This window comes from Chinchilla lanigera, unplaced genomic scaffold (genome assembly GCF_000276665.1).
Source record: "Chinchilla lanigera isolate Chin_1 unplaced genomic scaffold, ChiLan1.0 scaffold00183, whole genome shotgun sequence".
NCBI classification, from domain to species: Eukaryota; Metazoa; Chordata; class Mammalia; order Rodentia; family Chinchillidae; genus Chinchilla; species Chinchilla lanigera.
Genome location: NW_004955584.1, coordinates 1,073,341 through 1,087,511, shown reverse-complemented (window position 1 = coordinate 1,087,511; position 14,171 = coordinate 1,073,341). Strand labels below are relative to the sequence as shown.

Below are 14,171 nucleotides of genomic sequence, written 5' to 3'. Positions count from 1 at the left end.
CTCCGCGGCCTCCGCGGCCTCCGCTCCAGCGTCTCGGAAGGAGCCGCCCCTCCAGCCCACGGGGACCGCCGGGCCGGCCCGGACGCCCCGAGGCGAGGTGACAGTCCCGCACGCCGGAAGTCCCGCCCCCGCGCGCACCAGCCCAATGAGAGCTGCGGACACGCACGCAGAGCCTTCCGGGTGATGTAGTTCCCGCCTGGCCTCCGGCGAGTCAGGAAGCGGGGGGCGGGGCTCCCGGTCTCCTTGGCAACCGTCTAGCAGAGCTGCGCGGAGATCTCGGAAGTGAGTTGTAGGATTACACCGGCTTTCCTCTTCCCGGGTCCCCGCGCGCGATGCAGCTGCTCCGGAAACTAAACTGTGGAGGCTCTAAAGTGCGAACTTCCCAGGTGCCAGTAGGCAAGCGAGGAGCACGAAGAAGAAAATGTAACGGGAAGGGCACTTTACGAGTTAGAGGAAACCGGGTGTGGTGGCGCATGCCTGTAATTCCATCACTCGGGAGACTGAGGCAGGAGGATCGCGGCGAATTCAAGGCCAGTTTGGGCTATATAGTGAGTTCAAAGCTAGCCTGAACTACATAGGGAGACCCAGACTCAAAACAAAACAAGCCGGGTGTGGTGGGGCACGGCTGTAATTCCAGCACTCAGGAGACAGAGGCAGGAGGATCGTTGAGAGTTTGAGGCCAGCCTGGGCTGCAAAGTGAGCTCAAGGCCAGCCTGAACTGCATAGCAAGACCGTCTCTCAAAAAGACCAAAAAAAAAAAAAAAAAAAACCCCCAAAAAACCCCAAAACCATTTATTTACACCTCCAGAAGAAATTTGGGAATTTATTCCCCTTAAACCAGTGGGGATATGAGACAGTACTGGAAACAACAACCTTCTGCTTGCTGTCCCTACCGCTCAAAGACCAACCACCCGTTCCTCAGGGTGAACTCTAGGCCTGTGACTTAGCCTTGCATTCAGGCCATCAGTTTGGTTCCCCATACTCCCCAGTATCTCTCAGGAAAGAGCCTGCATCCACTGACTCCTCTGTGGTAAATGCTGGGCACTCCCTGAAGCTGTCACCCTCTTGTCATTACTGGTAATAGCCCATTTCTAGCCAGGCTGGTGGTGCACACCCACAGTCTCACCATCTGGGAGGCTGAGCCAGGAGGATCACAAGATCAAACCCAGCCGGGGAGCTGGGGATTGAGCTCAGTGGCACAGCACCTGCCTGGCAAGCTCGAGGTCGCGAGTTTGATTCCCAGTACTGGAAAAACAAAACAAAACAAACCCAGCCTGGACAACTTAAGTGACTTAGTGAGACTCTGTCTCAAAATGAAAAAAAAATTTAGATGGTTAGGTGGGCGTGGTGGCACACACCTGTAATCTCAGCACTCAGGAGGTTGAGGCAGGAGGAATCCCATGACTGGGAGGCCAGCCTGGAATTCAGATCTTTTTTTGAACTCAGGATTGATAACCACCCTACACAGGCCCAGCCAAGAAGGTGGGAGGACAAGTCCTCTGCTACAGCTGCCCTTCATGACACTGTGAGCTCTCTCCCGCCACCGGCCCCCATTTAATACTAGGGATTGTGCCCAGGGCCTTCCCACAGATGTACATCCTCAGCACTTTTTATTTTTCTATGTTCAGACAGGGGCTTTCTAAATTACTAAATTCCCCAGGTTGGGCTAGAACTTGCAACCCTCTTGCCTCAGCCTCCCAGAGTGCTGAGATTACAGGCATGTACCACCATACCAGTACGGGTGTTCTTGGTGCCTGAGGCTCTACTTCTGGCTAAAGGTTTTCTCACACGAACTCCTCACTTTGGCCTTCTCATAACTGTAGCTGTGGCAAATGTTTTTTATGCTAAAAAAGATTCTAGAGACAGTGAAGGCTTTCCCACACTGATTACACTAAGAATTCTTTCCTCTACAGTCAACTTTCGGATGCCAAGTGGTTGGGTGTTTTGCTTTGCATTTTCTTTCTTGGGGAGGGTGCTGAGAAAGGAAGCCATTGGGTGGATGCGTTGCACTCAAGCTCTTTCCATATTGTGGATATGCAGCAAAGGTTGCTGCTGGAAGCCTTCTTACATCAGTGCATACAGAGGTTATTTCTCAAGTGTGAACTTTCTGGTGCTGAAATTAATTTTTTTTTTAGTCAAGGTCTTTCTATGTAGTCCAAGGTGGATTTAAACTTACTAAGTAGCCTAGGCTGGCCTCGAACTCACAATGACCCTCCTGCCTCAGCCCCTTGAGTGCTGGGATTACAGGTGTGCACCACCAAGCCAGGTCTAAGGACTTTTTAATTTTAACCTTCAGGACAAAATGAAACTTTATTTATTTATTTATGTATTTATTTTTGCTTTTTTGAGACAGGGTCTCATTGTATAGTTCAGCCTACCCCTGAACTAACTATATAGCCCAGGCTGGCCTCGAACTTGCAGCAATCCTCCTGACTCAGCCTCCCAAATGCTGGGATTACAGGTGTGTGCCACCACACCCAGCTCAAAATGAAACTTTAAAAATTAAAAACAATTTTGAGACAGGGTCTCACTATGTAGTTAAGGCTGGCCTTGAACAAACTATGTAGCTCAGGCTCGCCTCACACTTAAAGAGCTCCTCCTGCCTCAGACTCCCAAGGTCTGAGATTACAGGTGTGCACCACCAAACCAGGCATAATCATCACCTCCCCTTTTTTTTGGCACTGGAAATCTAACTCAGCACCTTGCGCTTGCCAGGCAGGCGCTATACCACTGAGCTATATTCCTGGCCTACCCCTTCCTCTCTTTAGCCCAGATAAATGGACAGAATATGCAGACACTGACATCAGGAAGTCAAAGTCCAGTTTCCTTTCCACATGGACAGGAGATACCAGAAAGTGGCCAGGAAGGATGAAGCAAACTTGGGTTTGTCTATTGTCTTGTTATGGGGCTGGAGAGCCCTTCTATACTTGGCCACAGTTACATGGTGAATTGTGGCAATAAGCCCCCTCCATCTTCTCAGAGTTAGCTGTGAATAAAGCCTTTTTGTTTTCACGAAGCCTCCAGTGTTTCATTTGGAGAACGGCCTATAACATAGTTTTCTTATTATGTTTTTGGTACTAGGAATTGAACACAGGGCCTTTGTCTCATCAAGCTACACCCCAGCCCTATGTTCACTTGATTTTTATTTACTTACTATCTATCTATTTATCTATCTATAGACACAGTCTCTGTAAGTCACTAAATTATCTAGGCTGGCCTTGAACTTTTGATCCTCCTTCCTCAGTATCTCAGAGTGCTGACAGTAATTTCTCTGTGAGTTACAGAAAGCCAAACATTTGGTAAGTAACCTTGAGATAACTCCAGAATGTGCAACTGGAAATTTACGACCACTCTGTGTACCACCCACCTGCTAAAGCTGAAAACACACCTCATCTCTACATGTATCACACCTAATCTCTACAGAAGCCTTGAGCCTGCACCCCCTAAGTAAGCTGGCATTTTCAGGCAAGCACTGCCGCTGAGCTACATCCCCAGCCCAAGGTGGCATTTTCAGAAAAGTCTCCATGTTCCAACTTGTCAGCTTGTTTCCAGTGAAGCTCTTTCTTCCCTCATTACTGTCTCCTATATTTCCCTATATGGGAAATATAACTCCCAACCTTCCAGATGTCATATGCGCCAAGTTTGTGTCCCTTAAAATCAAAGAATGAATTCCAAGGAACAACCACAATTAAGAGTAGGAAAGGTTTATTAAGAGATACCTCTTGAAGGGGCTGGGGATTTAGCTCAGCGGCACAGTGCCTGCCTGACAAGCGCGAGGTCCTGAGTTCCATTCCTGGTACCAGAAAAAAAAAAAAAAAAAAAGAGAGAAACCTCTTGAGACACAGGAGGAGTCTTGAAAGTGGGGTGGCCACCAACCCCCTTTGTCAGGGGTAAAAGTCACAGCAAAGTCACAATGTGGGTACAACATGGATCAAACTGTAACCAACCTATAAGATTACAAGTATAACTGCTTAGCTAATATTGATTCAATAGGGAAGTGGATCACATAGCAAGGGTACAGGGAAAGAACGAAAGCATTTTGGGGAAAGGATGGGTCTGACCTACCTGGGTAACTGATGCCTATCTGGAGTTCCTGGGATAGGTGGTGCTAACTATAGTATAATTCCAAGTTACTGCTTATCCCATTAGGGAGGCATGTAGGCCTGGCCACTGCATCTTTATCCTTAGGTTCAGCCTTCTTCAGATGAACCTCCAACCACAATTCGGATGTCTTTATTTTTTTCTGGTGACTCCCTTGAGAGCCTAGTACTTCTCTGACTGTACATTAATTTTTGTTTTTATATATTAATTTTGAATCTAATTTAGCAGTCTATAATATTCTGATGGGAGCTGTTACTTTGGCAGTTAAAAGGCCACACACAATAGAGGCTGGTTGAGGATGATGGTAAGAACAATGACAGGTCCCCTCGGGGATGGGGTGTAGCTGTGAATGCAGCACTTGCCTAGCATGCTCCAGGACCAGGGTTCGATCCCAAGTATGTACCAAAACCAAAGACAAACCAGGAAGCTGGGCATGGTAGTGCTTGTCAGGCTTGACGCGGACATTTCCCAGCACCCAACCTGTTTTTCAGCAGGCACAATTGTTCCAGCAAAAACTACAACCACAGCAGGAGTGTTACCCTCAGGAAACACAGGACAGGATGTCATAAAGAGATAAGATTGAACACAGAATCTTCTCAGCGCCAGGACATCAATTTATACCGGACATTTGGAGAACTTTGACCACGGATGTTTACCCAGACCTCATCAGATGAGGTCCCTTGCCTGAGCTCCCCACTTGACCTCTCCCCTTGTCCAAGCCTTATAAAAGGCTCGGCATTTCTTCGTCCCACACAGACGGCCTTTTCGACCTCTGTCTGCCTGCACCCAGAGACGATAAACTTCATGCCATGTTACCTTTACACAAGCTTGATAATCTCTGACGCACGCTGTTCCTCATTTAGGAGGCTGAGGCAGGAAGATTGCCAGGAGTTCCAGGTCAGCCGGGGCTACATAATGAGTTCAAGAGCAGCCAGACTACACTGCGAGACTCTGTCTCAAAAAACTAACAAAACAAAACAAAAACCAAGACGGGCAGACTCTTGTAATCCTAGCACTCCAGTGTTTAAGAAAAAAAAGGAAAGAAAAGAGGAAATTAAACCATCGCCCGACATCTTTTAATTTGGCCATTTCCCAGATGCCTTCGCGGGTGAGGCCTGGCGTTGCCATGGGGAACCGAACGGACGCCCCTCCTTCAGAAGGATGCAGGGTCCAAAGTATAATATCCGGAAGGCCCGGAGGCATGTCACCCTGGGCAAATCACAGCCCCGGATGAAGACCTACTTCCGGCAGCCTCGGTCGGCGGGGGAGGGACTTCCGGCGCGCCGTGCTGAGCGTGGGTTTTGCTCTGGAGAGGTTGTCGCCGCCCTCGGAGCGGAGGGCTGCCTTCCCCGACTTCTCCGGGACCCGTGGGAAGGACAGTGAGAAGGCGCGCCGGCCCCGAGCCTCCGTCCTTGTGTGCCTGCGGGGCTGTCCTCCACACGCCCCGGGCCCGAGCGCATTGCCGGGGCGAGGCGGCGCCCCGAGGCGGCCCCGCCCGCGGGAGCCGACAGGGCTTCGCTCCGCGCCCCCGCTGCCCTCCGCGGCTCCCGGGCGCGAGGCTGGCGCCAGCCCGGACCCCCGCTTCCGGAACTAGCGACAGGTGGGCGGCGCTGCAGCAGCGGCGACTGAGAGGCGAGCACGCTCGCGGCGAGGCTGAGCGGGCTGCTCGGGTCCGCCCGTGTACGGGGGTCGTGGCGAGGTGGGGGAGCGCGCCTGCAGTGCCAGCCTGAGGCCGGCGGCCTGGGGAAGGAGCCCGGAGACTGGGGCGCGGGCGGCGGTCACAGGCGCTCCCGGGCTCTGGCTGCAGGTGGGAGACAGATGGCTGGGGAGAGGGAGGCGCGCCGGAGTCTGCCTTAAATAGATCTCAGGAGTGATGGATGGCTTGCCAGTCTCCTGACTGGACGTGGGAGAAACGGTTAAATTTGGACTTGTTTTCAGTTGGGCCAGCAAGATTTTCTGAGGTGTAGCGTGAGAGAGAGAAAAGAAGAGACAGCGGTGTCCGCGTTGGTTTTGGCCTCAGCCACTAGAAGGTGAAAGTGTGTGTCCACTGAGATGGGGAGTCAGAGGTAGAGCAGGTTTTCAGGGGAGGTCAGAGGTGGGTTTTTGGCCGTGTTGAAACTGAGATACCCCAGGGAATCCTGAGTGGAGGTGTCCAAAGGGTGACGACACACAGGGCTGAGTTCTGCTCAGGGACTCAGCTTAGAAATAACCTAATCAGCAGCCAATCTGTGAACCACACCAGCTTGGCTCTGACTCACATTTAGGAAGGCGCATCTTAAAAAAAAAAAAAGGAAGGCGCATCTTTAGGTCACCACGGTGAGTGCCTGGTGGTGGGGTAGCTGAGGAAGGGGTGGCTGGCTGGGATATGATAATGGGTGTCACAAAGTCAGAGAAAGGGAGAGGCAATCTCAAGAAAATGTGTGGGTCCAGACGTGGTGGCGCATGCCTATAATCCCAGCACTCGACAGGTGGATTTTGGCAAGTTTGAGGCCAGCCTGGGCTATATAGTGAGCTCAAGGCCACTCTGAACTTTGTAAGGAGACCCTGTCTCAAAAAAAATAAATAAATAAATAAATAAAATAAAAAAATAAAAAAGAAAATATGTGGGGTAGAGGAGGGTCCAGAAGATGACTAATGTCCCTGGGATATAGTCTGAGGCAGACTGAGATGAGTAGAATGATGGTGAGACCAGGAAGAGTATGTATTCACTTCTGTAGGGGCTCACTCAGGGGTCTTTTGGGTTGTCTTCTGTGGGATGCAATGGTTTAAGACAGGCTGGCAGTATATCTCAGTGGCAGACAGGGTCAACTGGAAGAGTTTCAGGCCTAAGATAGAAAGTAGTGGGGCAACCAGCTGTGGTGGTGCAGTCCTGCGGTCTCAGCACTCTGGAGGCTGAAGCAGGAGGATTGTTGCGAGTTTGAGACCAGCCTGGGCTATAAAGTGAGCTCAAGGCGAGCTTGAACTGCATAGCAAAACCCTGTCTCAAAAAGCCAAAAAAAAAAAAGTGGGGCTGGGCTTTGAATACTCATAATGTTGGGATTTCCTATGGTGGTAAGGAGACAGTGTGCAGAAATTCATAGGAGCGTGAAGATCTGTACAGTTGTGAATGGCTGCAGTTTGAACATAGAAACAGAGGCAGGTAGAGAAACCATGAAGTAAGAGCTGGGCTCTGCCACCTCTGTCAGTTGAATCTTTTGGAGGTGTGAGGCAGGACAAGGTGGGGTTTTTTGTGGTTGTTGTTGCTTTTTGGTGGTCGTGATGGGGCTGGGGATTAAACCCAGAACCTTTGCACTGAGCTTCATTCCTGGTATTTTTTTTTTTTTTTTTCTGAGTCTCACTGTCACTATGTTGCTCAGCCTGGACTTGAACCTCCTGCCTCAGCCTCCCAAGAATGCTGTGTGCACCACAGTCCCCAGCTTGGGCAGGATCTTGGTTGCTCTCACCAGGCAGACAGGCTGTGAATATTTGCAAAAGCATATGGGGAAGAGGGAACGTGTTGGTATTGTAGGCCGTGGGTTTGGCTGTGGGCCTGGAGGTCCAAGGAGTCATGTGCACATGCGTAAGTATGAGGCGGGGGGTTGGGGGGCTGCGGGCAGGGGGCCAGGGGCTAAGGAAAAGGATGAGTCCCCAACCTGGTGTTTCTGGCAGGCAGAACCTGGAGACTCAGAGCTTATGTACCATCTGTCTAGATGTCTCAGGGTAGACATGATCAAAGGGACATGAACAGAGCCACATATAGGTACTGGGGCTTGGGGCAGAGAGTTATTTGGGGGCATATCTGTGGAGGGTAACTAGGAGTCATGGGAGAAGAGACTGCTGCCAGAGAAGTGATGGGATGTGAGGATGAGGCATGGATGGGCTCATCTGTGTTTCCCCCATTTTTCTGCCATCTGTTGGTCTGGTTGACTGAACTGTTGCCGTCATGCCAGGACCAGATGGCCTTTGAGGACGTGGCTGTGTACTTCAGCTGGGAGGACTGGGGCCTTCTTAATGAGGCTCAGAGGCACCTATACTGTGAGATGATGCTGGAGAACTTTGCCCTTGTGGCCTCACTTGGTAGAGCACTCATGTCTGCCCCAGCATCTCATTCTGGGCCCTGCCTTTCCTGTGTTCTCTGATCAGATACTTCCAGGAGCCTGGCTGTGTCAGGCACGGGCATAGTTACTTCTTGTGGGGACTATTTCCTCTGAGACACTCCTCAGAGGCTTATTTTGTAACATTGAGTTTCCATCCTGTGGAAGGATGTGCCGAGCTCCCTTTGGTCTGTCATGAGGGGCTGTGCTGAGTGGAAACCAGCACTTACCTGGCTTGTCTTCCCCAGGACTTGCAGCTTCCACATCTTCTGTGGGTGTCCACCTGGAGCAGGGTAAAGAGCCTTGGCTGCCCAACAGGGTAGATTTGTCTCTAGCCACAAGAGAGCCCCAGAGGAAGCCCAGGCCTGGTGAGTAGGAGCTGGGGGCAGGGACAGTATGGGGGTTAGTGCTGTGTCAGGCATCTGGCTTGTACCCTCTGGTGTTTAGTTGCTGGGGTCAGTAGCCATACTTTACTCCCACCTTTCCTTTCTCATTGTAACAACTCCAACTTCTTGCTATTTGTACTCTGACCTCTGGTCCTTGAATAGTGGTGACACCAATATTCTGACCTCCATGTCTTCCCCATTCCCCTTTGCTTCCTTTGCAGGGTGCCGCACATTAGCCTACACTCAATGTATTTTAAGAGGTGTCTGTATCCTCATGTACACTGTGAGGGCCAGATCCCTGGTTGCGCTTGACCTCCCTAGGCGTGTCACATTTCTATGTCACCTTTTCCTATCAGAGATCTCTGGGGTCTGCCTGTGTCAGAACTTGCTGGGATCTGAGGCATGACTTTGAGTTCCTGCTTCCCCAAGCCTCATCCTCACTCATGTGTGGCACCTGTTGGTTGTTTATCCAACTCATTCCCTGCATACATCAGACATGCCATTGTCAGGAGACTGCCCCTCTCAATCGAGTCCGCATGTATGTCAATGCATTACTCTACCTGCAGGCTGCTGGAGTGGCGTGGAGGAAGCCTTTCTTGAACAAGGTGTTTCCAGAAAAGGAGCATTCTGGTTTGAGGCTCCTATAGCAGGTCTTTCCACCCAGAATACCTGTGACATGTGTGGCCCAGTGTTGGAAGTCATTTTGCTTCTTGCTAAACATGAGAGAATATACCATGGGCAAAATGCATACATTTGTGGGGCATGCAGCAGAGGCTTTTGGATCACTGTGAACCTTCACCACCTTTAGGAGGAGCACAGTGCTGAGAAGCCCTTCCCATGCAGAGAGGGTAGGAAAGACACCCTGGAAGGCTATGATGCCCAATACCAGGCACCCAGAGAGGGGAAGCCATGCAGGAACACTGAGCACAGGGCAACCCTCCCAACTACCTCCAGTCATGGGCAACAGCAGGGCCTGCACACCATGCAAAGGCCTTCAAGTGTGGTGACTGTGGGAAATGTTTCCCAAAGGCCTTTGCTGTCCTGGACCACCTAAAAGCACACCCTAAAGAGAGACCTTTGCAATGCCCAGCAGACTGAAAAGCCAAGGAGAACTCAATCCACATTAATCACCAACAATTTCACACTGATAAAACATCACATGTGTGTGAGGAATGTGGGAAGACCTTCAACCACCTGTTAAACTGAGATTACATCAGAAACTTCACACTGGAAAATCATATCACATTTGCAGCAGATGTGGGAAGGCCTTTATCCACAAACACTCATTCAACCTGCACCGCAGAGTTCACACTGGAGAAAGACCTTATGAGTGTGGCCAATGTGGGAAATCCTTCACTTGAAGCTTCCATGTTGTTTGGCATCAGAAGGTTCACAGCACAGAAAGGCCTTATGAGTGTGGACAGTGCCAGCGAGTCTTTAGTTGTATCTAACTTTATTGAGCACCAGAAAATACACAGTGGGGTAAGGCCTTATGAGTACAATGACTGTAGCAAAGCCTTTATTAACAGCTTACATCTTGTTCGTCACCAGAAGGTTCATAACACTGAAAGGCCTTTTGAGTGCAGTGAATGTGGAAAACCCTTCAGGCAAACCTCAAAGCTCATTCTTCACCAAAGGAGTCATACTGGAGAAAGACCTTACAAGTGCAACCAGTACAGGAAAGCTTTCAGTTGTCTCTCCAACCTTGTTCCACACGGGTGAATTCATACTGTTGAGAAGCCCTATGAATGCTCAGAATGTGGGAAAGCCTTCAGTCAAAGCTCTGCCCTCATTCAGCATGAGAAGGTTCACACTAGAGAAAGGCCTTATGAGTGCAGTGAATGTGGGAAGGCCTTCAGCTACAGCTGTAATCTTGTTAAGCACCAGAAAGTTCACACTGGAAATAGGCCTTATGAATGCAGACAGTGTGGGAAAGCCTTCAGTGTCAGCACCAGAGAGTTCATACTGAGGAAAAGCCTTACAACTGCAACCAGTGTGGGAAAGCTTTCTGATACAGCTCTAATCTTTCTAAGCACCAGAAAGATCACACTAGAAAAGACCGTTCCAAGTGCAGTGGACAAGGGAACCTCTTCAGCCAACGCTCTAGGGTCTTCTAGCACCAGAAAGGTCATGGTATAAAGCCTTAGGAGTGTGGCCAGCATGAGAAAGCACTCTTCTGTAAAAGGACTGATTATGTGGGGAAATTTGTTTCTTTCTTTTTTGTCTTCTTGTAAAACCTAGGATTACACCCAGGGCCTTGTGCAGGTGAGGGAAGCACTCTACCACTGAGCTGTATCTGCAGCCTACATAAGAAAATTTCTGTGATAAGTTTTGTGAGGAAGCCACCAGCCAAAAGTTGAAAATTGCACATGCCAACCCCCTTTGTGGAGAGATTGCCTCTGAGTGCCAGATATGTAGAGAGAGATGTGTTACACTTTCCAACCTCCAGGTCATTTGTCAGGTTATGTCACTGCCAGACACTATCCTACCTCTGCTAGCTGGGAAGGCTGCACAGTCTTTGCCTGCATTCTTGAGGGAGGCAGACTGTGCTCTTTCGTTCTCTGGAGGAAGTGATGGAAGCCCTTTTGGGTCACCTCAGTTCCCACCTCTTCCCCAACCTCAGTGGTTTAGTCTTTGCCCTTTGGTGTAGTTTACTCCAAAAGGACCTGAGCTGGAGTCCACTGAAGATTTCCACTCGACCCTTGTCGGGTTCCATGTGACACTTAGAGTGGGTCTGTTCAGATTACAGTCATCCAACCCTGGAACCACCTGCCTTCAGAGGGTGCTATTAAAGGTCTTACTGTTGAAGCTGTCTCCTCTCCCCCCCATACTAGGGATTGAACCTTGCACATGCTAGGCAAATGCCCTACCACTGAGCTGTATCTCCAAGTTTTCTGTTTTTGTTTTTACTTTAACATGGTCTCAAAAATAAAGCAAACAAAAACCCCAAAGACAAAACACAGGCCTGGCTAATTTGTTCAGGTTGGCCTCAAACTTGTGATCCTCCAGCCCCATCCTCCCAGGTGGCTAGGATTATAGGTTTGTGCCACTACATCTGGCTGAAGCCATCTGTTAGTCCAGGGGGTGAGACTGACAGATGTGGGGTGAGACAGAGAGGATGACTGGGATTTAACTGTGAAGAGGTGAGGGCTTCCCTTAACCCAGAGGGGACAGCAGGAAGGCAATTAGAAGTTCTCAATGCAGTTTAAGCTAGTTTGCCTTGAAGTCTCTAGTTCAGTTCATATGTCCTGGTGCCAGAACTACCTGTTGGGCCCAGAGCATTGGAAACTGTGTGGTGTGTCAATTGGCAGTACGTCCTGGGAAACCAGGAGCTGTTCCCTTTGTTTCCAGGAATGTTCTCAACAGTTGAGGACCTCCATCTCCTGGGACCTGCCCATGAATAAAGCCTCTGAAGTCCAGAATCTGTAGATGAGTGTCACTGGGTGTAAGATGTTAATTTTATTTTGAGACAGTCTCCCTGTGTAGTTCAGACTGGTTTTGAACTCACTAAGTAGCCCAGGCTGACCTCAGATTTGCAGCAATCCTCCTGGCTCATTGGGTGTACTGATGAGTGCTGGGATTACAGAAGTGTGACAACACATCCAGCACTAGTTTTAAGGTTTTTAATGGCCAAGTGTGGGTCTCTAAGAGGGGAGCAGAAACACTGGGTTTGAGGTTAGGGAACATGGAAGACTAGTAAATATAAACAATTTTTTGTTTTGCTACTGGGAATCAAACTCAGGACCTTGTGCTTGCCAGGCAGGCACTTGTGCCACTGTGCTATATCCCCAGCCTGGAAGACTAGTAAGTATAGCAGATGTGCTGGTGGTAAGCCTAAGCCCGATCATACTAGTTCAGAATAGCTAGTTATGTTCAGTTCCATACCCAGTGACATCATATGGGCAGCTTCAGATTGATGGGATAATTATACCACAAAAATTAACAAACAGCAAGTCTTTGAAAAAGAACACATGATTTTCAGGGTTTGTCAAATTTTCTCAGTGACTTCGGCCACAGAAAAGACAGCTCAGCAGATCTAAGGAAATCCTACGCATCTTCATTTTGCACCACTATAGTCCTAGAACAAGTACAGATGCAGCTTTAGGATGGGCAGTTCAAAACCTGCCCCAGGTTCTGGGGATTTAGCTCAGTGGCACAGTGCCTACCTGGCAAGCCCAAGGTCGTGAGTTTGATTCCTGGTACCGGAAAAAAAAAAAACCTGCCCCATATACACCTCAGCCCAAGCCCTTGCCTTTTCTGTGAATGGGGAGACAGGAAAAAAAGAATGGACAATTCAGTAGCATATTGTTCATTGGCAGAGCAGATCACCTAAAGGTTTGGTGTATTTGTCAGTGTCAGTGGGTACACCATGTCATGGTCATCCCTGTGTAAGTGGGAAGCCCAGTGCTCAGAGAAGGGAGGCCTGATGACCCAAGCATGTGGCTTTTGTGGTCAGCATAGTCATACAAGCATAGAATGGCCAGGCTCTGCCATCTGCTGTTTCCTTCTGCTTCTGAGGTAGGGCTGTCCAAAGCTGTAAGGAACAAAGATGGTGGAATCACTATTTGACTGCCCTATTTCTTGGTTTCCAAAAGGACATTTTATGGCCTCTTCTGATTTCATGATGTTTGAAACTATTTTCCCCAAACTTCTATACAGTACTGAACCTATGTCTATAAGGTTTACACATGTGTTCCTGGGCTAGCAATTGTGACTATGAAACAAATCAAGTTGGAGGGAGCCCAAGGCTCCCCAGACAGGAAGTCCCCTTTGGCTCACCATGCTTACCTCACAGCTTGCAGAAAGTGAGTGGCACATTACAGCAGCTCCCACCAGAATGACTTCCCCCACTGACCTAACGTAAGGAGACCACATGAGGAACAGTGTCCAGCAGGGTTGTGGTCAGTGAGCATGTGCTGGTCTGTGAAAGTTCTTCCCAGGATTTTGAGGCATCAGAGCAGAGCCTGACCTCAGGTCATCTTTCTGGGTATAATTGTCTCCCACCAATGTGGAAGGGCTGCTTGTATCAGAGTTAAACAGTTGAGCTATGTGTGCCTTGAAGTGAGACAGACATTTGTCATCAGAGCTCAGCTCAATCCTTTGTGTCCTGGATGGTAGGCATTTAAAGCAACCCAGCCTCCTTTCACTGGCAGAGTCTTTGACTTGAGCTTGCCTTTTGGTCTCCCCAGCAGGACTCTGAGCAAGCTAGCTGGGCTGTGTGTGTGTGTGTGTGTGTGTGTGTGTGTGTGTGTACATGTGTCAGAATATTGCTTCAGGGGGAAAGCACAGTTGAATGAAGACCAGTGAAAGGCTGTTAGTGTTTGAGCCCCAGATCTATTTAGCACCTGAAGGCAGATGCCAAGTGGATTTTTTGGTTTCATATACCAATAAATAAGGATTTTGGTTGAAGCTATTCAGATTGGGGATATGTCACTTGAGAGTGAGTTCTATACCTGCAATATCTGCCACCTCTTTACCTACTGGAAATGCAGGGCTCAGCAGAATTTTCTTTCAGCTCCATGGAAAGGATCAAAGACTATCCTGGAACCAGGTAGGACAAACCTGTAATCCCAACATTCCAGGAGGCTGAGGCAGAACGATCAAAGATCAT

General features: G+C 49.3%; 1 protein-coding gene and 1 pseudogene across 1 annotated transcript in view; one reads left to right on the top strand and one right to left on the bottom strand.

Annotated features, from left to right (window-relative positions):
* The window catches only part of LOC102017615 (zinc finger protein 324A), a gene marked incomplete in the record, with an annotated part of 11,861 nt that extends 11,721 nt beyond the window's left edge, over window positions 1-140 (bottom strand). The window contains 1 exon segment of the mRNA XM_005414387.2: window positions 25-140.
* A 5,567-nt stretch (window positions 141-5,707) lies between these two features.
* Window positions 5,708-12,085, top strand: LOC102012383 (annotated as a pseudogene).
* Window positions 12,086-14,171: the final 2,086 nt, after the last annotated feature.